Source organism: Manis pentadactyla, chromosome 16, assembly GCF_030020395.1.
Source record: "Manis pentadactyla isolate mManPen7 chromosome 16, mManPen7.hap1, whole genome shotgun sequence".
Classification (NCBI taxonomy): Eukaryota; Metazoa; Chordata; class Mammalia; order Pholidota; family Manidae; genus Manis; species Manis pentadactyla.
In genome coordinates this window covers 38,447,196-38,470,858 of record NC_080034.1, presented here as the reverse complement: position 1 = coordinate 38,470,858, position 23,663 = coordinate 38,447,196, and the positions used below count along the sequence as shown (strand labels likewise).

At 44.9% G+C, this 23,663-nt stretch overlaps 1 protein-coding gene across 11 annotated transcripts in view; it reads left to right on the top strand.

The window, feature by feature from the left end:
* PPARD (peroxisome proliferator activated receptor delta) overlaps positions 1-23,663 on the top strand; it is a 117,210-nt gene that overhangs the window by 58,227 nt on the left and 35,320 nt on the right. Inside the window, exons 1-2 of one of the 11 annotated variants that reach the window (XR_008994419.1) lie at positions 16,237-16,380; positions 17,114-17,215. The exons of 6 other annotated variants lie outside the window; for them this stretch is intronic. The gene's annotated coding sequence lies outside the window, so the exon portion shown is untranslated. Of the gene's footprint in view, positions 1-7,443; positions 7,662-16,236; positions 16,381-17,113; positions 17,216-23,663 lie in introns of those variants that run through there. 4 more of the 11 variants (XM_057494134.1, XM_036920080.2, XR_008994423.1 and 1 more) reach the window with 4 other exon arrangements.

Sequence of the window (23,663 nt, the reverse complement as noted above, 5' to 3'; positions counted from 1 at the left end):
ATTCTGCTGCTGTTTTGTTCCTTCAGTTTTTCCTTTGTTCTTATATTCCACAGATAAGTGAAATCATTTGGTATTTCTCTTTCTCCGCTTGGCTTGTTTCACTGAGCATAATACCCTCCAGCTCCATCCATGTTGCTGCAAATGATTGGATTTGCCCTTTTCTTATAGCTGAGTAGTATTCCATTGTGTATATGTACCACATCTTCTTTATCCATTCATCTATTGATGGACATTTAGGTTGCTTCCAATTCTTGGCTATTGTAAATAGTGCTGCAATAATCATAGGGGTGCATCTGTCTTTCTCAAACTTGATTGCTGCATTCTTAGGGTAAATTCCTAGGAGTGGAATTCCTGGGTCAAATGGTAAGTCTGTTTTGAGCATTTTGATGTACCTCCATACTGCTTTCCACAATGGTTGAACTAACTTACATTCCCACCAGCAGTGTAGGAGGGTTCCCCTTTCTCCACAGCCTCGCCAACATTTGTTGTTATTTGTCTTTTGGATGGCAGCCATCCTTACTGGTGTGAGGTGATACCTCATTGTAGTTTTAATTTGCATTTCTCTGATAATTAGCGATGTGGAGCATCTTTTCATGTGTCTGTTGGCCATCTGTATTTCTTTTTTGGAGAACTGTCTGTTCAGTTCCTCTGCCCATTTTTTAATTGGGTTATTTGTTTTTTGTTTGTTGAGGCGTGAGAGCTCCTTATATATTCTGGACGTCAAGCCTTTATCGGATGTGTCATTTTCAAATATATTCTCCCATACTGTAGGGATCCTTCTTGTTCTATTGATGGTGTCTTTTGCTGTACAGAAGCTTTTCAGCTTAATATAGTCCCACTTACTCATTTTTGCTGTTGTTTTCCTTGCCCGGGGAGATATGTTCAAGCAGAGGTCACTCATGTTTATGTCTAAGAGGTTTTCGCCTATGTTTTCTTCCAAGAGTTTAATGGTTTCATGGCTTACATTCAGGTCTTTGATCCATTTTGAGTTTACTTTTGTATATGGGGTTAGACAATGGTCCAGTTTCATTCTCCTACATGTAGCTGTCCAGTTTTGCCAGCACCACCTGTTGAAGAGACTGTCATTTCGCCATTGTATGTCCATGGCTCCTTTATCAAATATTAATTGACCATATATGTCTGGGTTAATGTCTGGATTCTCTAGTCTGTTCCATTGGTCTGTGGCTCTGCTCTTGTGCCAGTACCAAATTGTCTTGATTACTATGGCTTTATAGTAGAGCTTGAAGTTGGGGAGTGAGATCCCCCCTACTTTATTCTTCTTTCTCAGGATTGCTTTGGCTATTCGGGGTCTTTGGTGTTTCCATATGAATTTTTGAATTATTTGTTCCAGTTCATTGAAGAATGTTGCTGGTAGTTTCATAGGGATTGCATCAAATCTGTATATTGCTTTGGGCAGGATGGCCATTTTAACGATATTAATTCTTCCTAGCCACGAGCATGGGATGAGTTTCCATCTGTTAGTGTCCCCTTTAATTTCTCTTAAGAGTGACTTGTAGTTTTCAGAGTATAAGTCTTTCACTTCTTTGGTTAGGTTTATTCCTAGGTATTTTATTTTTTTTGATGCAATTATGAATGGAGTTGTTTTCCTGATTTCTCTCTCTGTTGGTTCATTGTTAGTATATAGGAAAGCCACAGATTTCTGTGTGTTGATTTTGTATCCTGCAACTTTGCTGTATTCCGATATCAGTTCTAGTAGTTTTGGGGTGGAGTCTTTAGGGTTTTTTATGTACAGTATCATGTCATCTGCAAATAGTGACAGTTTAACTTCTTCTTTACCAATCTGGATTCCTTGTATTTCTTTATTTTGTCTGATTGCCGTGGCTAGGACCTCCAGTACTATGTTAAATAACAGTGGAGAGAGTGGGCATCCCTGTCTAGTTCCCGATCTCAGGGGAAATGCTTTCAGCTTCTCGCTGTTCAATATAATGTTGGCTGTGGGTTTATCATAGATGGCCTTTATTATGTTGAGGTACTTGCCCTCTATTCCCATTTTGCTGAGAGTTTTTAACATGAATGGATGTTGAACTTTGTCAAATGCTTTTTCAGCATCTATGGAGATGATCATGTGGTTTTTGTCTTTCTTTTTGTTGATGTGGTGGATGATGTTGATGGACTTTCGAATGTTGTACCATCCTTGCATCCCTGGAATGAATCCCACTTGGTCATGGTGTATGATCCTTTTGATGTATTTTTGAATTCGGTTTGCTAATATTTTGTTGAGTATTTTTGCATCTACGTTCATCAGGGATATTGGTCTGTAGTTTTCTTTTTTGGTGGGGTCTTTGCCTGGTTTTGGTATTAGGGTGATGTTAGCTTCATAGAATGAGTTTGGGAGTATCCCCTCCTCCTCTATTTTTTGGAAAACTTTAAGGAGAATGGGTATTATGTCTTCCCTGTATGTCTGATAAAATTCCGAGGTAAATCCATCTGACCCGGGGGTTTTGTTCTTTGGTAGTTTTTTGATTACCTCTTCAATTTCGTTGCTGGTAATTGGTCTGTTTAGATTTTCTGTTTCTTCCTGGGTCAATCTTGGAAGGTTATATTTTTCTAGGAAGTTGTCCATTTCTCCTAGGTTTCCCAGCTTGTTAGCATATAGGTTTTCATAGTATTCTCCAATAATTCTTTGCATTTCCGTGGGGTCCGTCGTGATTTTTCCTTTCTCGTTTCTGATACTGTTGATTTGTGTTGACTCTCTTTTCTTCTTAATAAGTCTGGCTAGAGGCTTATCTATTTTGTTTATTTTCTCGAAGAACCAGCTCTTGGTTTCATTGATTTTTGCTATTGTTTTATTCTTCTCAATTTTATTTATTTCTTCTCTGATCTTTATTATGTCCCTCCTTCTGCTGACCTTAGGCCTCATCTGTTCTTCTTTTTCCAATTTCGATAATTGTGACATTAGACCATTCATTTGGGATTGCTCTTCCTTTCTTAAATATGCTTGGATTGCTATATACTTTCCTCTTAAGACTGCTTTTGCTGTGTCCCACAGAAGTTGGGGCTTAGTGTTGTTGTTGTCATTTGTTTCCATATATTGCTGGATCTCCATTTTGATTTGGTCATTGATCCATTGATTATTTAGGAGCGTGTTGTTAAGCCTCCATGTGTTCGTGAGCCTCTTTGCTTTCTTTGTACAGTTTATTTCTAGTTTTATGCCTTTGTGGTCTGAAAAGTTGGTTGGTAGGATTTCAATCTTTTGGAATTTTCTGAGGCTCTTTTTGTGGCCTAGTATGTGGTCTATTCTGGAGAATGTTCCATGTGCACTTGAGAAGAATGTATATCCCACTGCTTTTGGATGTAGAGTTCTATAGATGTCTATTAGGTCCATCTGCTCTACTGTGTTGTTCAGTGCTTCCGTGTCCTTACTTATTTTCTGCCCAGTGGATCTATCCCTTGGGGTGAGTGGTGTGTTGAAGTCTCCTAGAATGAATGCATTGCAGTCTATATCCCCCTTTAGTTCTGTTAGTATTTGTTTCACATATGCTGGTGCTCCTGTGTTGGGTGCATATATATTTAGAATGGTTATATCCTCTTGTTTGACTGAGCCCTTTATCATTATGTAGTGTCCTTCTTTATCTCTTGTTACTTTCTTTGTTTTGAAGTCTATTTTGTCTGATATTAGTACTGCAACCCCTGCTTTCTTCTCACTGTTGTTTGCTTGAAATATGTTTTTCCATCCCTTGACTTTTAGTCTGTACATGTCTTTGGGTTTGAGGTGAGTTTCTTGTAAGCAGCATATAGATGGGTCTTGCTTTTTTATCCATTCTGTTACTCTGTGTCTTTTGATTGGTGCATTCAACCCATTAACATTTAGGGTGACTATTGAAAGATATGTACTTATTGCCATTGCAGGCTTTAAATTTGTGGTTACCAAAGGTTCAAGGTTAGCCTCTTTAGTATCTTAGTGCCTAACTTAGCTCACTTATTGAGCTGTTATATACACTGTCTGGAGATTCTTTTCTTCTCTCCCTTCTTGTTCCTCCTCCTCGATTCTTCATATGTTGGGTGTTTTGTGCTGTGCTCTTTCTAGGAGTGCTCCCATCTAGAGCAGTCCCTGTAAGATGTTCTGTAGAGGTGGTTTGTGGAAAGCAAATTCCCTCAGCTTTTGTTTGTCTGGGAATTGTTTAATCCCACCGTCATATTTGAATGATAGTCGTGCTGGATACAGTATCCTTGGTTCAAGGCCCTTCTGTTTCATTGTATTAAATATATCATGCCATTCTCTTCTGGCCTGTAGGGTTTCTGTTGAGAAATCTGACGTTAGCCTGATGGGTTTCCCTTTATAGGTGACCTTTTTCTCTCTAGCTGCCTTTAACACTCTTTCCTTGTCCTTGATCTTTGCCATTTTAATTATTATGTGTCTTGGTGTTGCCCTTCTTGGATCCTTTCTGTTGGGGGTTCTGTGTATTTCCGTGGTCTGTTTGATTACTTCCTCCCCCAGTGTGGGGAAGTTTTCAGCAATTATTTCTTCTAAGATACTTTCCATCTCTTTTCCTCTCTCTTCTTCTTCTGGGACCCCTATAATACGGATATTGCTCCTTTTAGATTGGTCACACAGTTCTCTTAATATTGTTTCATTCCTGGAGATCCTTTTGTCTCTCTCTATGTCAGCTTCTATGCGTTCCTGTTCTCTGATTTCAATTCCATCAATGGCCTCTTGCATTCTATCCATTCTGCTTATAAACCCTTCCAGAGTTTGTTTCATTTCTGCGATCTCCTTTCTGGCATCTGTGATCTCTTTCCGGACTTCATCCCATTTTTCTTGCGTATTTCTCTGCATCTCTGTCAGCATGTTTATGATTCTTATTTTGATTTCTTTGTCAGGAAGACTGGTTAGGTCTGTCTCCTTCTCTGGTGTTGTCTCTGTGATCTTTGTCTGCCTGTAGCTTTGCCTTTTTATGGTGATAGGAATAGTCTGCAGAACTGAGACGAGTGACGGCTGGAAGGACTTCCTTTCTTGTTGGTTTGTGGCCCTCCTCTCCTGGGAGAACAGCGGCCTCTAGTGGCTTGTGCTGCGCAGCTGCGCGCAGACAGGGTTTCTGCTTCCTGCCCGGCTGCTATGGAGTTAATCTCCGCTGTTGCCGTGGGCGTGGCCTGGCTCGGGCAGCTACTCCAAAATGGTGGAGTCGCGTTGGAGCAGGAGCTGCTGGGAGGCTATTTATCTCCGTAAGGGGCCTCCCTGCTCCCTGCAGCCCAGGAGTTAGGGTGCCCAGAGATCCCGGATTCCCTACCTCTGGATTAAGTGGCCCGCCCTGCCCCTTTAAGACTTCCAAAAAGCACCCGCCAAAACAAAACAACGACCACAAAAAAAAACAAGAAAAAAAAAATTTTTTAATTAAAAAAAAAAAAAAAAATTTTTTTAATTAAAAAAAAAAAAAGGTGGTCGTTCGTTTTTCTTTATTCTCCGGTGCCAGCCTCAGGCCTCTGCTCACCGGTCTTTCTGCCCTGTTTCCCTAATATTGGGGTCCCTGTCCCTTTAAGACTTCCAAAAAGCGCTCGCCAAACCAAAGCAGCAAAAAAGCAAAAAAAAAAAAAAAAAATGGTTGCGCGCTTTTCTTATGTCCTCTGTCGCCCAGCCTCCAGTGCCTGCTCACTGTTCTTGTTGCCCTGTTTTCCCAGTATCGAGGGCCCTGCACTCTGGCCCGGATGGCGGGGGCTGGGTGTTCGGCAGCCCTGGGCTCCGTCTCCCTCCCGCTCTGCCTGCTCTTCTCCCGCCGGGAGCTGGGGGGAGGGGCGCTCGGCTCCCGCGGGGCCGGGGCTTGTATCTTACCCCCTTCGCGAGGCACTGGGTTCTCTCAGGTGCGGATGTGGTCTGGATATTGTCCTGTGTCCTCTGGTCTTTATTCTAGGAAGGGTTGTCTTTGTTATATTTTCATAGATATATGTTGTTTTGGGAGGAGATTTCCGCTGCTCTACTCACGCCGCCATCTTCCGCCCCACTGTCACTCTGCCCATTTTTTGATCAGGTTATTTGCTTTTTGGTTATTGAGGCACGTGAGCTCTTTATATATTTTGGATATCAACCCCTTATCGGATATGTCATTTATGAATATATTCTCCCATACTGTAGGATGCCTTTTTGTTCTACTGATGGTGTCCTTTGCTGTACAGAAGCTTTTTAGTTTTATTTAGTCCCACTTGTTCATTTTTGCTTTTGTTTCCCTTGCCCGGGGAGATATGTTCAGGAAAAAGTTGCTCATGTTTATATTCAAGAGAATTTTGCCTATGTTTTCTTCCAAGAGTTTTATGGTTTCATGACTTACATTCAGGTGTTTGATCCATTTCAAGTTTACTTTTGTATATGGAGTTAAGACAGTAATCCAGTTTCACTCTCTTACATGTAGCTGTCCTGTTTCCAGTTGCTAACAATTTGTTAGATTTGCTTGACTTGGTGTCACTTACTGTCCACATTCCATATTTGTTTGATTGTTTCCTTGTGATTAGATTCAGGTTAACATTTTTTGGGGAACCCACATAGGTGATGAGGGCTTCCTGTTGCCTCACCTTAGGAGGCATGATGGGTCCAGTTGGCCCTAATAAAGGTGATGCTAACTTTAATCAGCTGGTTAAGTTGGTGTCTGTGAAGGCTACTTTTATGTTGTTAAGGCAGAGAAACTTTGGAGGAAGTTTTCACTGACTTTTGGGAGTTGCTGATGGCCATTTTGGAAGAGCCTTTCTTTGTCAGTTGTGCCTGCTTTTGAGAAATATGTTGGTGTAGTCAGAAAAGCCCTGGGAACCAGGAAACTGGGATTTGGGATCAAGCTCTACAGCCATCTCTCCCTATGACTGTAGATGAGTGATGTCATCTCTCTTGGCTCAGCAATTGTACATATAAGGAAATAGATGCTCAGCGAGGTGAAGTAGTTTGCCCAAGGCTACCCAGCTAGTAAATGGCAGAGCTAGGATTCAAACACAGTTCTGTTTGTGCTGCAGTCCTGCCGTCGCTCTTATGCTAGTCCACCTGAGGTGGCCTGTCACTGTTGTGGGGGCATCAGGCCCTAGGCACTGGTGCTCAGAACCAAGCAGAACATCAGCCCTTGCAAGATCTGAGTCGAGAGGAAGAGAGGTGCCTCTCGCCCAGGTTCCTCTCCTGCACACAATAGGCTGTCCCATAGGCGGTCCCACCTCAGGCAAAAGCTGATAGGCAGACTGCTGGACACTCCCCAGTCACCTCTGAAATACATGCTTTTGTGCGGGTGTCATAGAGGTGAACTGCTGATGCCAATCCATCCCCTGTCTGCTCACATGGGGAAGTGCAGGCTTTACACATACCTGGCGTTGGCTCATGTTAGGATTGGTGCCCAGGAACCCCAAATTGGCCCATGAATCCCAAGGGCAGCCTAGATGGATGAAGTAAGGTAACGCCTCCGCCTGCTTGGGTTCCTCAGGGGAGGGAGGGAAACAGGAAGTATTGATGGGGGAAAGGTGTGCAGAACCTTGCCAAGCAGGTCTCTGTAGGTGGAGAGGCACAGCCTGCGTGCTCTGGACACCAGGGATTTGGGTGGAGGCTCTCAAGGAGGCAGCCAGAAAGGAGGGCCGTGGCGGTAACTGGACTTTTCCACGGCTATTCCTGCTGACCATCTGCACTGGCAGCCCACCAGCCCACCAACCTGTCATCTTCCCAGCCAGCAGCTCTCCTCAAGGCAAGTAGCCCCTGAGCACTTGGTGGTAGTGTCTCTTCTTATGCTGCTGTAGTGTCCTTCCAGGAGCAGTTGTTTTAAGGAAAACCACGGCTTCGGCCTAGTCAGGCCGCGGTTTGTCAGGGCCGTGTTGTCATCCTGTTGCTGTAGAGCTGTGAGTCCAGTAGAGTTGGCCTTCCCAAGTTCTAGCTTCTGTTCCCTGCATTGTTCATCCTCACAGGCCTGTTGGGAAAGGGCTGAATTCAGGACCAGGGCTAAAGTGGCCTGATGAGGAACAGGCCGTGGTGTGTGGGCCCCGAGGAGAGCTGAGGAGGGTTCTTCTACCCTTAGTTCGTAGCCTCCTCGAGCACTGCATCTTGGAGAGCCCCAAGGGCTCCCGGTAACCAGGTCCGCAGGGGCGGAGGGAGGGAACCCAGAGGGAAAATGGCACTGGTCGTGACACTTGGAGGAGTGTGGTGCTTTGCAGGATTCTTTCCAGGAGCCCCTCCTCCATCCTGCCAGCTGGGGCTGAAGTCCATGCTGGGAGCCCTCCACTTTATGAATGAATTCCCCAGTATCATCACTAAGTCACTCCAGTCCTGGCATTTCCCCATCTCACCCCCCACACACCTCTCCTGGCTCTCAGTTCTGAAGAGTGAAATTGCAGTTTTTTTTATTGCAAGATCTCACTGAGAGTACTTGCAGGCTGTCAGTCATGCAGGAGTAAATTCCAGAAGCTGCTTTGTGAGAATTGGAAGGTGAGGGCATGGGCCAATTTTCTGATTCTTGCAAAGTGCTTTGATGTGTAAAAAGTCTGTTTTGGGCTCCCTGAGATTTGAATACTGTTGTTTTACATGTCCTTTCACTCCCTTACCTCTGATTCTCCTTTTCCTCTTGGGGGAACTTCATGCTTTTCAAATATTTGTTAGCTAGGCCCTTATCTGGGACCTTAGAAAGCAGCCAGATAGGTGTGTCCTTGCAAAGGAAAAGGAGAACAGAAAGCAGGTACTGAAAATATCTTTGAGATCCAACACCATCAAGCTTTGCATTCCTCTGGTGTCAGTATCGCCCTTAGCTCCTGAGCCAGTTTCCCCCAAGTGAGAGCCACAGCTTTCATCAGAGAGAGAAAGCAAGGAGCTTTTGAAGGAGACTCTTGGCTCCTCTACTTAGCTGCACCACAAAAGACACTGGTGATTGTTCTAAAAACAAGTACAACTAAAACTGTAAAAACCCTTCATCTGCCCCCATCACACTTCTCCTTCCCTCCCATCCATCGCAGACCGTCTTCCCGACACAGCTGTTTACGTTGTTGGGCAAGTGTGCGTTCACTCTTGCTGTGTTAACAAAATGGCAGCAGGCAGCGGTGCAGTTTGACCACTCGCTGGTGCCTCCCAGCCCTGTGTCCCGGCCCTGGTATCACACCTGTGCCACCTGCTGCTTTGAGGGTTGGCAGCGTGTTCCATGACAGGGAGGTGCCGGAATGCTGCATCTTGCCATAGACCTCTTCAGCTTTTTCTGCTGCTTCTTGCTACTCTATAAAATAATGATGTCTCATGCTCTTATAAAACCTTGTCTCGTCTATTTTTGCTTAGTAAACATAGCACATGTTCATTATAGAAAATTTAGAAAAATCGGATAAGCAATGATAGAAGAAGTAAAAATTACCCAGAAGAGATAACCATCATTAACATTATGGCATGTAAATTGTATGATGCAAATGTTTTTCACATTTAATATCTCATACTAGCCTTGCTGCCTCCATTAGGGAAGGCATGTGGATATTAGTCCCATACTACAGCTGGGAAAACTGAGCCTGAGAGGTCAAAATGTTGCCTGGAGATGCACAGCATAGTAAAGATGGAGCTGGGAGTATTCTCATTGTATCATCCAGCATTAATGCTCTCTCCACTGTGTCCCACTATCTCCACACCTGCCAAGAAGAGGAGTACTGCTGCATATAAGGATTTCAGTAGGACCTGGGCATTTGTTATACTTTGTTGAATTGCCTTATCCAAAGTCTAATAAACAGATGGTGTCTAGAGGAAGGCATCTCATGACACATTGCCCCACCACCCAGTTGACTTAGGAGAAAAATAGAAGATGTGCTCCTCAGATTTAAAGTATTGCTATTCCAACACTTTAGCTTCGTCGTGATTATTGGGGGGTTTTGGGAACTACACTGCAGCAGGCATGATAAACTAAGGAAGAGGAGGGGTCCAGATCTGTCAAATGAAAGGTTTCTGTGTTAACTGAGAGGTTTCACCTGGAAAAGATGGCTTGGGTAAGGAAGAAGGTGCAGGCCAAGACCTGCTAGCCAGAGATCAGACAGGACAGGACCAGGAGTGGAAGTTAGTTGGAGGAAGTGCCCACTTCCAATGGTATAGGAGGCTTTAGCATTGGAGGGGTTCTGGAGTGGAAGCAAGAAGTTGTACAGTGAAGTGGTTGAGAGCTCCCACCGTGCAGGCAGACAGGCTCCTGGCTCTACATCCTGGCTCAGGGGCTGTGGAAATTACTTAATTCTTCCTTTCTCCTGTTTTCTTATCTGGAAATGGGGATGATAATAGTACCTGCTTGATAGTTCTCACCTGTGAAGCCTAAGTGAGTCACTGTAGGTAAGGAATTTACAATAATGCCTAGCACATAGAAATGCTGTGTACGTTTGATTCAAGCAGAAGTTGGGTGGGCTCTGTTCAGGAGGAGTTGTAGGAGGTTCTCACACACATTTGGCTGTGACCTGCTTTCCCAGCCTTTTCTGATCCCTGCCACCCTAGTCTTCTTGTGTTTCTCTCAACCAACCTCTCCTCGGCCTGGGATCATGCATTTCCCCTGCCTAGAACACCCTACCCCTCTGTCTATTCAAAACACTAACCTGCGCACTCCTCGATTGTATTTCCTTCTCTGAACTCTCAAGTGTCTTCTCTAATGAGCATATTTTACTGTTAAGATTATTTCTGGATGACCCAGCTTTCCTTGACCTTGACCTTCCTTGAGGCCTCTAGAGAAACCATTTCTTCTCCAGGACTCAGCCACCCTTGTCGCCTTTCCCCATTTGCATGGCCTTCCCTGTGTGGTTGCAGGTATTGGCCGCATCTTCCTCCTTGACTGGAATGTAAGCACTTTAAAGGCACCTGAGTATTTGTCACCACTCCCCACCCCCTACACTCTCAGGGTAGTTGATGGGGAGGCCTATGAGTGACTGAGACTCAGTACTACTGAGCCCACTGAGTACTACTTTTGAGGTCTGCTCAGTGAGAGGATTTTAGAGTTAGAAGGAGAGGGATTGAAGTGCCCAATATTCCCTCTCCAAGGGGAAAATGAACTACTTTCCCCAAGGTCACCTGACAGATTAGCAACAGAAGTGGCTAGACCACAACAAAGCCCCCACAGCCAGCTGTTTGTCTTCCCCTCCACTGCATCTCTGCCAGTTTAGTGTAATCCTGATGAGCTCCTCTTTTGACTAGAATAGTCTGGAAAGCAGGCCCAGGTGTACCTGGAAAACTGAAGCCCAAGAACAAATTATCTCTACAGGGCTGTTTCAGGCTGGTCTATGAACAGAAATCTTTTCCTGTTATAAAAAGTTACTCATTTGACTCCAAGAAGGAACGAGTGGTTACCAAAGATTAGGAGGGCGGGTGGGGAGGGAGGGAGAAGGGGATTGAGAGGTATTATGTTTAGTACACATGGTGTGGGGAATCACGGGGAGAACAGTGTAGTACAGAGAAGGCACATAGTGGATCTGTGGCATCTTTCTGCACTGATGAACAGTGACTGCACTGGGGTATGGGTGGGGGACTTGATGATATGGATAAATGTAGTAACAACATTGTTTTTTCATGTGAAACCTTCATAAGAGTGTATATCAATCATATCTTAATAAAAAATACATATATTTTAAAAAGTTACTCATTTATTCAGCAAATATATATGGAGTAATAATCAGTCATAAGATTTGAGGATCAGCCTGAATCTAACATTAAAATCTCTTCCTCTTTGGGTTTATATTCATTTGGGGAGAGATAAGAAGAAGTAAACAAATGTAAACAGATAAGCAGTGAACAAAAAATATACACATATGTATGTATGTGTATGTATATTTTTATGCATATATACTTATATGTGATATATATATATATGCAGATGCACACACACACACTATTCTAGATGTTGATAAAAGCTATGGAGAAAATCGAAGCAGGAAGTACCTGAGGGTGGGCTGGGATGATTTTAAATTGAGTGGTCACATTTTCACCAAGCCTTGAGGAGGTGAGGCAGCAAGTCATGTGTATAGATACCTGGGGAAAGAACATTTTCAGCCTGAGGGAACAATTGCAAAGGCCCTGAGGCAAGATATGCATGCTGTGTTCAATACCAGCAAGCCTGCCATTTGCCTGGTGCACAGCATGCCAGGGTTGAGCAGTAGATGGAGGTACCAGTTCCTGAAGGCCCCACAGGTCAGTGTGAAGATGGGCAGGAAGCTCCTAGAGGGATTTGATCACAGGAGGGACAGAATCTGACTTAAAAGAATTACTGTGCTGTGTGCAGAGTAGTGGGGTGAAGTGAGAAGCAGAGAAGCCAGTTAGAAGACTATTGGAGTAATCCAGGCAAGAGGTGATGTTGGCTTGGACCTGAGTCACAGCAGTAGAGATGGTGGGGAGTGATTAAATTCTGGGTATTTATTAAAGGCAGAGCCGACAGGATTTGCTGACTCAAGCATTTTGGTCTGACCAATTAGAAGCTTGAAGTTGCCACTTACTGAGTTGGGACTTCTCAGTAAATCAAAGAGAAAATCAAGAACTTGGTTTGGGATGTGTGTTAGGCTTGTGATCCCACTGGGCATCCATGTAGAGACATCAGAAAAGGTGGGACTGGAGAAGTAAATATGGGAGTCATCAGCATAGTGAAAGTATCGAAAGCTATGAGCCAGCATAAGATTAGGCAGGGAGGGAGCACAGATGAAGAACGAAAGAGAATTTTAGAGATAAGGAAGAAAATTGCTGACTGGGATCAGCAGCCAGTGAGGTTGGAGGAAAACCGGGAGCCAAGTGAGGAAAAGGTATAAAGGAGGAAGGATCCAGCAATAAATACAGTGCTCTGATGTGGGGGGTAAGATGGAGATAGTACACATTTGGTATAGAAAGTTTAAAAAGTGCAGTGACATAAAAACAAATCACTGTCCCAGAAATGACTCATCTGATAAGGGGTTAACATCCAAAATATATAAAGAACTCACATGCCTCAACACCCAAAAAACAGATAACCTGATTAAAAAATGGGCAGAGGACCTGAACAGACACTTCTCCAAAGAAGAAATACAAGTGGCCAACAGGCACATGAAAAGATGCTCCACATCACTAATCATCAGGGAAATGCAAATTAAAACCACAATGAGATATCACCTCACACCAGTTAGAATGGCCACTATCCAAGAGACAAGAAATAACAAATGCTGGCAAGGGTGCAGAGAAATAGGAACCATCCTACATAGTTGATGGGAATGTAAATTGGTGCAACCACTGTTGAAAGCAGTATGGAGGTTCCTCAAAAAACTAAAAATAGAAATGCCATTTGACCCAATAAGTCCACTCCTGGGAATTTACCTGAAGAAAACAAAATCCCTGATTGGAAAAGATAAATGCATCCCAGTGTTTATCACCACACTATTTGCAATAGCCAAGATATGGAAGCAACCAAAGTGTCCATTAATAGATGAACAGATAAAGAACATGTACGTATACTCAATGAAATATTATTCAGCCATTAAAAGAAAATAAATCCTGCCATTTTCAATAATATGGATGAATCTAGAGGGTATTATACTCAATGAAATAAGCCAGGCAGAGAAAGACAAATACCATATGATTTCACTTATTTGTGAAATATAAAAACAAAGCAAAATAGAAGGAAAAAAACAGTAACAGGCTCAGACACTGAGAAGTGACTAGTGGTTACCAAGGAGGAGGGGTTGGGATGGGAGCAGGGGGTGGATAAAGGGGCACAATAATTCTCAGTCACAGTGTAAGTTGATTACCAGGATTGTTGAACCACTGTGATGTACATTTGAAACCAACATAAGATTGTATGTTAGTAACACTTGAATAAAAAACAAAAACAAATCACCACCCTGTTCATACAAGGAAACTTCTTCCATTCTTTTTGTTGAGTCATTTTTATGAGAATCATGCTAAGTAGTTTTGTATTCTGCTACTTTTCATTTAACAAGTTATTAGATACATGAGTTTAATGGCTGGATAATACTCCCTTTTTCTCAGGGTGCCCTGATTTATTTAACCATTCCTGTATAACAGTGTATTGAACAGCCTGGTACATTTTCCTATGAGGGCACTTAAAAGGTCAAAGGACCTGAACATTTTTAGGTGAAGCTTGAATTTGGGAGCCACAGTTTCTCCTAGATAAAACTGACTGATCCTGGCTTAGCTGTAGGGTTATTGTATGTCTCCTGTCCCCTTGAGGAGGTTCAGAAAGCGCTCAGTCCTGTTGGCCCCCATGTCTGCTTCCTCTTCCTCCAGCTGAGCCCCATTTCTCCCGGGCCGGCCAGTTTTGTTCCCTTTCACTAGGCCTGGCCACCCCCACAGGACACTGCTCCTTTCCTTGCCACTGTCCTTTGTCCCTCACCCAGTTTGTTCATGTGGCCAGCGGCAGTTGAGAGCCTCCCTCAGAGGCCTTTGTAGCGTTAAAATGAAAGAATGCATTCTAGGTACCCAACACACATGTTAGTCCTGTCTGCGCTCTTCTCACTGGGTTGATTAGATAGGATTGTGTACATGGAGGCACTTTACAAAATTCAAACGGCTGGCCAATGTCCTATCTGAATTGTTTAAAAAGAAAACGGTGTGAATAGTGGTGTGTAGTCCATGCGCAGTGACCACATCGCCCCTGATCAGGGCCACTGATCCACAGTTTGGTGTGCTGGTCCCAAGAGCTGTATGTCAGAGTTTGCGGGGCTTGGATGAAGTAGTCAGGCCAGGAATATGGCTGTTGGTGTCCGCTGGCCTCCTTCCAAGCAGTGCCAAGTGTCATGTCTGCTCCCCAGATATGTGTGTATATCATAGCCAGGAATTGCTAAGACCAGAACAGCATGAAAGGCTGGAGTCAAGGGAGGTCAGAGTGGGAAGGGGCCCTGAGATCATCTAACCCTGTTCTGACATTTTGTTTAGTGAGAGCACAGGTGGGGCAGCAGAAGAAGCCCTCAATTCTTTGTAAGGACCTCATTCCTCGACAGCCTGCATCTTCCCAGGAACGGAGCAGGCAGCTGCTTCCCATACCCAGCCTTCCAAGGCTCTGGGAGGTGACCTCCCTTCTGCCAACGCCCCATTGGGGTTTGCTGTAACCTCACAGCCTGGCTGAAATAATCTCCAGTCCATCCTCCACAGCAACAGAAAAATTTATTTTAGCTTTCATCCTGCCCATCCTCTTCATAACCCTAGTCTCTCTGCTGCTCTTTGGCTAAAGACCCACACCCTTAACTTGTCCTTTGAGGTCCCAAGTGATGCCCAGCCTCAGCTGGACCAGCCTTCCCTCACCCTATGCATGCCAGCCACGTGGCCCTTCTCACCGCTCTCAGGAGGTCTGTTGTCCTCCCTTCATGGGGCCCTTTCCCCTCTCTGTTCCCCCACTGCCCTGTAAGTCTACTGGCCTGCCTCCCAGTCGGAGGCCATGTCCTCAGGAATACCTTCCCTGACCACAGACACTGGGTTTGCGTACTCTGCGTGTGCCCCCACTGCACTTGGCATTTGGCCTTCAGAGCTCTGGGCATCATTCACAGTTACATATTTATTTTGGTTACTTAACTAATGTGGCCTAGCACATGGTGATTTGTTAGGTGCTTAGCAAATATTTATTTAACGAGTGAATGAAAGCTGGCAGCAGCTGGCAGGGACCAGAAGAAGAGTGGAGGGACATTGACAGCTTCAGGAGCCATAGCACTTGAAGTCTACAGGTGGGAAGGGTCCTAGAAAGGTGCCCTGGTGCCGCCCTGTGCTCTGTGGCACAGCCGCCCATCAGAAGCCTCTGAGCAGTGAGGGGCCCTCCGCTGTCTTCGGCTCCCAGTAGCGGAAACCTGAGTCTCTTTTGGCAGGCCTTTCTTTCACCTCATCACTCTCTCTTAGAATATCAGTCAGTTTTCTTTGTTCAAAACAGTTTTTAAAATATCTCTCCCTCAACCCCCATCATAAAAGTATCCCATGCTCACTGCAAAGAATTTGGAGAATGCAGAAAAATACAATTAAGAAAATAAGAATCACCTGTAACTCCATTCCTCAGAGAAAAGTACTGTTAGCAATTTGGGCCAGTCTTTCCAGGTTTGTTTCTCTGCATTGTGTACATGTTTTGACATCGTTGACATTCTGTGGCCTGTAAAAACTAGAGATTTTTACTATCCCTTCAAACGTCAGTGGTTACAGTCAGAGGCAGCTGGCGCTCAGCGCATGCACCCTCCTCACAGCGTTGGGTGGGTGGCTGGGAGCACGTTCAGGCCCCTCGCTGATCCCGGGTGCACAGCCCGCTCTCCCACTAGATCTGTTCTCCAGGCACATTCTCAGTAGCTCTCTACCTTTTCCTTTTATTTTAGTTTAGCTCCATTAGGGGCTGACTCGTGGAACTGGAAGAATTACAGAATGTGAAGGGCAGGGTGTCCTCCTGGCTGTCTTTTCTCTGGCTCCAGCACTCTCTGAACAAAACCAGCCCCAGGCCACTCCTGGGGGTTGGCTTCAGAAGACCTGCTGGGGTGAGTTCACCCAGCAAGAAGGCCACACCATCCTCTCGTGTGCCCTGAAGGGAGTGGGGTGACTTAGATTAGCGAATGGGGAGCACAGAGCACTGTGGAGTTACTAGTCTGGAAAACCAGGGCACTGAGACACTACCTAGATTAATGATTCATTAATCGTTAATCACCTGAGAGAATCACCCAGACCCATTTTCCCATGGCTTCTCTCACTGCTGATCCTGAAAGCACTTGCCAGGGAGATGGGGCAACCTCTGCCCTTTCTCTGGAAGCCACTGACCCCCATCCCCCTGCAATGAGGGGAAGGAGGAAATGGCAGCAGCTGGGTCATCCATGGTGAGGGGTGGGGCAGGGAGTGGAGGAGAATTTGGGCCCATCTCCTTGAAAGGGAAGAACCTGCCCAGAGGATGGGCTCCCTGTCAGTTGTCTCTTCTCACAGTTTATTGTAAGGCAGGCGATTGGGAAATTCTGTTTGTTCAGGTCCCTGGTATTCCAGTAGGCTAGCACGTTTCTAGACCTGGTTTATCACTTGCTCCATATAATCCCCAAAAGTGATGAGCCAAAAGTGATGACCATAGCAGCAGCCACATCCCTGTTTGTGGGACATTTACTCTGTGCCCAGCATGACTAAGCGTTTGCTTTGTGGGTATTTAATCCTAATGGTGGCTGTTCAGGTTAGGTGGTAGTAGTCCCATTTTAGGGTTGAGAAACTCTGAGGGGTTGGTGTCTTTCCCAGGTCACAGAGAAGGAGGAACAGAGCCAGGATTTGAACTCAGAAGCCTGTGGAATTAGCATCTATGGAGTGGAACATATTAAGAACAGTAATACATGAAAACTGGTAAGAGTGGCAAATGCTGTAACTGAAAACAGTGTGCCTGAGGTTAATGTTTTAGTCTGTTTATTCATTGAACAAGTATATATTGAGCACTCACTAAACGCCAGCAAGACCTACCCCAGCAAGATAGAGGGCATTGGCTGGGAAACTGACAACTGTAGTGAGGCCAGACCAGTTAATGGGCTTTGCAGTTTGGTGTAGTCATCGCAGATCTGGGTCAGGGTTGCAGTGGAAAGGAACAGAATGGAGATAGTCAAGGAGAGCTTCTTGAAGGATGTGCATTTGGGTCTTAGGAAGAGTAGGCCTTAGCTAGTGGAAAAGGCAGCACTCCAGGCTGAGGCCAGTGTGAGTTCCCTGTTCAGGGAGTGATGCTGGAACATGGGGTCAGTGGGATGGAGCCACAGAAGGAGCTTGGGGCCAGAGCAGAGCCTATGACTGTCTTTAGCAGAAAGCAGTCATTTCTGGTAGAGAATATCCAGAAAGCTCTGATCAGGATATTCTCGATAGAAAAACAGCTGGGGACTGGCAGCTAGACAAAGGATTCAGGGGTAATGGTCCCAGGCTGAAACTGTGAGCACCTGCCAGATCCAACAGGGCAGGGACATATCATCTGGTCCACTCTTACCCAGTACCACATGCTAGACATGCAGCAAAGTGCTTCAGGCTTGAGCTATTCTGCCTAGACTCAAATCCTGCCGCTCCAGTTACTGCGTGGCCTTTGAGCCAGTTACTTTCCCTCTCTGTGCTGCAGTTTCTTCATCAGTTAGTGGGAATAATAATAGTGCTTGACGCTCAGGGTTGTTGTGAGGATTAGATACATTGTGCAAGCAGAGCCTGGTGTGTCGTAGAATGGAGGCTGGCACCTTGTGATGGAGGTGCTGAGCTGGAGGCCTGGGGCAGGGAGAGTCTTCTCAGACTGCACATGGGTGGGTGGGGACCAAGCCCACTGGCTGGCCCTGCCCAGAGCATGCAGCCTGCGGATGGGCTTCAGGGAGCTCCGTTCCCTGAGATGAACGGACTTGGTGGGAGGGATTAGGGCACAGGTGGCTTGGTGCTGGGCCCAGAGCAGGCCTCTCTAAAGCTCAGGGTCATTTGGGTTAAGCTCCTGACTACCTCTGCCCATGAAATTCATCTGCCCAGTGGAAATGGATGGAGTCATACCCGCCCCCAGCTCCCAAAAGGCCTTAGTTTCTTCTTGGAGCGAAGAGAGTGGGTACTAGAGTGGGAGCAGTGGGGCTGCTTGCACGGCAGGCATGTGGGGGGGGGTATACACACAACATCACATGTGCACACCAGACTCAGAGCAGTCCAGGCATTTATTTTGTTGAAATTCTTTTTGCTAGAGACTCCATTTTTTGTCCAAGGGCAGCAGAGTAGTACCCCCTCATTCTGGCTGCCGGACCCTTGTCCCATGTGAGGACAGCACCAGACTCTTAAGTGGGTTGAAGCTATGATACAGCCAGAGGGTTTCTGGCTTTGACACAAGGCTGGTGGGTGGCAAACCCAAGGTTCTCAGCCACATGAAAGTTAAACCTAGTGCCAGGGTGTGCTTTTCTAGTATCAGGGCTGAAGAAAGGAAGAGGAGAAGGAGGTCTGTGGTAGGGACAGTGGTAGGTGGGGTGGCAGCTACCTGTGAAAATCCAGCCTGTGGGCCTGGGCCCAGGGGGATGGGAGGAGGGCCCAGGGGATCAAAGCAGCTTCTGGCTAGGTAAACTGGGAACAGTGGCGGGGTGGGGGCAGCCTTGGCTGCTGGGTAAATGGACAGAGCTCAGCTGTACATGGAACAGTCAGAGTTGTGTGAAAATGTCTGGCTTCTGGAAAAATGAAGGGATGGGCCACAGCACAGTGGTGACATCTAAATATGAAACAGCTCAAGGGATGTGTGTGGGTTTGAGAGCAACCAAACTGCAGTCCCCACTCCCTTTAGCGGGTCCTTAAGAGGTCACAGTCAGAAGACACAGCTCCAGGCTGGGAGGAACGCCCGCTCGGAAGCCAAGAACCCCAGTGTCAAATCCAAGACTCTAGCCAGAGCCTAGAACCGCATCTGTTTTCAAGAGGTGACTGCTTGTTCCCCCAGAAACTGAAAACAGTTCCTCTGGTCATGGTAAACTAACCTTCTCTCAGCTTAGGAGTGTTAGGGGTGCATAAGGTGGCCCAGGGCACACAGCTCCTCAGAGGCCTGGCATTAAAGTATCGTTAATATACAATCTTATGTTGGTTTCAGATGTACATCACTGTGGTTCAGCGGTCCCTGTGATCAACTTATATTGTCATTGAGAATTATTATGCCCTTTTCCCCCTGCACCTGCCCCAACCCCTACCCCTTGGTAACTACTGGTCATTTCTCAGTGTCTGAATCTACTGCTGTTTTATTCCTTATGTTTTGCTTTGTTTTTATATTCCACAAATAAGTGAAATCATTTGGTATTTGGCTTTCTCTGCCTGGCTTATTTCATTGAACATAATACCCTCTAGACTCATCCATGTTGTTGCAAATGGCAAGATCTCTTTTCTTTTAATGGCTGAATAATATTCCATTGTATATATGTAACCCATGTTCTTTGTTCATCTATTGATGGACACTTAGGTTGCTTCCTTATCTTGGCTATTGCAAACAGTGCAGTAATAAACATAGGGGTGCATATATCTTTTTGAATCAGGGGTTTTGTTTTCTTTGAGTAAATTCCCAGGAGTGGAATTATTGGGTCAAATGGCATTTCTATTTTTAGTTTTTTGAGGAACCTCCATACTGCTTTCCACAGTGGTTGTACCAATTTACATTCCCATCAACTGTGAAGGAGGGTTCCTATTTCTCTGCATCCTTGCCAGCATTTGTTTCTTGTCTTTTGTATGGTAGCCATTCTAACTGGTTTGAGGTGTTATCTCATTGTGGTTTTAATTTCCATTTCCTTGATAATTAGTGATGTGGAGCATATTTTCATGTGCCTGTTGGCCATTTGTATTTCTTCTTTGGAGGAGTGTCTGTTCAGGTCCCTGCCCTTTTTTTTTTTTTTTTAAGGTATCATTGATATATACTCTTTTGAAGGTTTCACAAGAAAAACAATGTGGTTATTACATTCACCCATATTATTGAGTCCCCTCCATACCCCATTGTAGTCACTGTCTGTCAGTGTAATAAGATGCCACAGAGTCCCTATTTGTCTTCTCTGAGCTATACTGTCTTCCCCATGACCCCATACACACCATGTGCAATAATCATGATACTCCACAATCCCCTTCTCCCTCCCCACCCACCCTCCTCCACCCCTCCCCTTTGGTAACCACTAGTTCCTTCTTGGAGTCTGTGAGTGTGTTGTTGTTTTGTTCCTTCATTTTGCTTCATTGTTATACTCCACAAATGAGGGAAATCATTTGATATTTGTCTTTCTCTGCTTGACTTATTTCACTGAGCATAATACCCTCTAGCTCCATCCATGTTGTTGCAAATGGTAGGATTTATTTCTTTCTTATGGCTGAATAGTATTCCATTGTGTATATGTACCACATCTTCTTTATCCATTCATCTACTGATGGACACTTAGGTTGCTTCCATATCTTGGCTATTGTAAATAGTGCTGCAATAAACATAGGGGTGCATATGTCTTTTTGAATCTGAGAAGTTGTTTTCTTTGGGTAAATTCCTAGGAGTGGAATTCCCGGGTCAAATGGTATTTCTATTTTTAGTTTTTTGAGGAACCTCCATATTGCTTTCCACAATGGTTGAACTAGCTTACATTTCCATCAGCAGTGTAGGAGGGTCCCCTTTCTCTGCATCCTCCCCAGAATTTGTTGTGCTTAGTCTTTTCTATGTTGGCCATCCTAACTGGTGTGAGGTGGTATCTCATTGTGGTTTTAATTTGCATTTCCCTGATAATTAGCGATGTGGAGCATCTTTTCATGTGCCTGTTGGCCATCTGAATTTCTTTTTTGGAAAAGTGTCTGTTCATATGTCCTCCACCCATTTTTTAATAGGGTTATTTGCTTTTTGGGTGTTGAGGCTTGTGAGTTCTTCATATATTTTGGATGTTAATCCCTTGTTGTATATGTCATTTACTAATATATTCTCCCATACTGTAGGGTGCCTTTTTGTTCTACTGATGTTGTCCTTTGCTACAGAAGCTTTTGAGCTTGATGTAGTCCCATTTGATCATTTTTTATTTTGTTTTCCTTGCCTGAGGAGATGCATTCAGGAAAAAGTTGGTCGTGTTTATATTCAAGAGATTTTTCCCTCTGTTTTCTTCTAAGAGTTTTATGATTTCATGACTTACATTCAGTTCTTTGATCCATTTTAAGTTTACTTTTGTGTATGGGGTTAGACAATAATCCAGTTTCATGCTCTTGCATGTAGCTGTCCAATTTTGCCAACACCTTCAACAGTTGTTGAAGACCCTGCCCAATTTTTAATTGGGTTATTTGTTTTTTTGGGGTGTTGAGGCATGTGAGTTCTTTATATATTTTGAATGTTAGCCCTGCTTCATCCTCTTGCAGGTTCTCTGAAAGGATTGTCAGGCTCCTTGGGCCCTGGCTTTTAGTCCCTTTCCTCATCTGCCCATGGAGCTCACAGGGCTCGCCTTATGGGACCTTAATGATGATTGAGCAGAACCTGTTTGTCGTGTGCCCAGCAGGCACCTGGTCATAGTGGGAGCTCAGTCAGCTCATACCCATCCCTCCGGGATTCTGACAGTCCCAACACTCCAGGGTCACTCTAAGGATCAGAGGGTTTGAGGGAATGTGTGAATATTTTGTCAAGTTTCGATACAGGCAGTGTTGTCATTTTTCCTCCTCTGTTTCCACCTGCCAGATCATTATGTCCCAAACTGGCTCTCATCTCCACAGCCTGCTGTGTGTTTCCCTGTCCACTCAAGCTACATGGATGCGAAACTATTTGTTCTAGTCAGCCTCATTCCACTTACCCTGCAGTCAGTGCTGCCACTGTACTCCCGGCTCTTAGAAGTCATGTTGGCTGACTCTTCTGGCGCCTGCTGTCCCTCTCGATGCCTCCTGGAGCCACTGCAGCCATAGGCCTGGTTGTGGGTCTCCCATCTCTTACCTGCCTCTGCCTCCTCTATTTCCAGACTTTTCAATGCTGTGGAGCATGAAGAACCAGTGTCTCTGGTCCTTGTTATTTGGATAATAGCTGATTTTTTTTTGGCCAGTTAATCTATGCCACAGCAGTCACAAACTGCTCACGAGGATTACCAAAGTCCTTTTTCCAGTGTTGTCACCAGCCCCCTCCCCACAGTCTCACTCTTCTCTTTCACTGAGTGCCTCACATCCTGCTAGTTCACTCAGGATTGTGTTTAGCTGCATGCAACTGAAATCTGGCAGACAGTGCCTAATGAATCAGGTGTTTAATTTTTTCACCTAATAATTCTGGAGATAAGCATTCCAGGCCTGTTTCAGCAGCTCCATGATGACCAGGCTTCTCCTAACTTTCTGTCCCTTTCTCTTAACCTGTCTTCTCGAGTGCAGGAAGTGGCTGTTACACCTCCAGTCACAGTTTTCCTACTCCAGGGAGGAAGTGGGGAAGGATAAAAATTTTGTCTCTTTTTATCCAAGAGGAATAGTTTTTTCGGAAAACCCTCCTCATGGATTTCTGTTTACATATTGTTGGTCACAGTTGTGTCACATGAACATGGTAGCTGCAAGAGAGTTTGGGAAATTGAGTATTTAGCTAGATATGTGGCTGATCAAAAGGAAATTGGGACTCAGGACGAAAGAAGGGGGAATAGAACTGGGTAGACAACTAGGACCCCAGAGCCGCAGGGCAGGAACTGAGCCTCTGAGCATTTCCTTGCACTGGGTCCTGTGATCCCGAAGTTTAATGCTCTGGGATGAACAGGGATTGATCCCTGAGGCACTGACTTAGACTCAGCAGACTCAGATCCCTGCTAGAGGGCACAGCTCATGCAGTGTGAGTGCAGTGTCTGGAGAGTGACAGCAAGATGTAATGGGGAAGATGGCAGTGCTGAGTGCATGCCCAAGTAAAGGGGTGTCCACTGCTCAGGCGGGGACATGCAGGTGTCTGCCCAATTGTCAAGAGAAGGCAGGAAACCAGGTTTTTTTTGTTGTTGTTGTTGTTGTTTTTTTTGAAACCAGGTTTTTTTAAGCTTTGGGTTTTTTTAAACTCAAAAAGTGTGGAGTTACAGAAATACTGCAGAGATTGTGCTGAGTTCCCATATACTCTTCATCCAGCTTCCCCTGTTGTCAGCATCTTACATAAACATCATATACTTCCCAAAGCTAAGAATGAACACTGGCACAATACTGTTAACCAAAGGAAGTAGGCTTTATTTGAATCATACCAGTTTTTTCTACCATTGTCCTCTTTCTGTTCCAGGATCTAATCCACCATCTACACTACATATAGTTGTTAAGTCTCCAGTCTCCTGTCTGTGAGACTTTTCTCATTCAGAGAGCTAGGGTACTACATGACTTCTCCTTAAGTTTT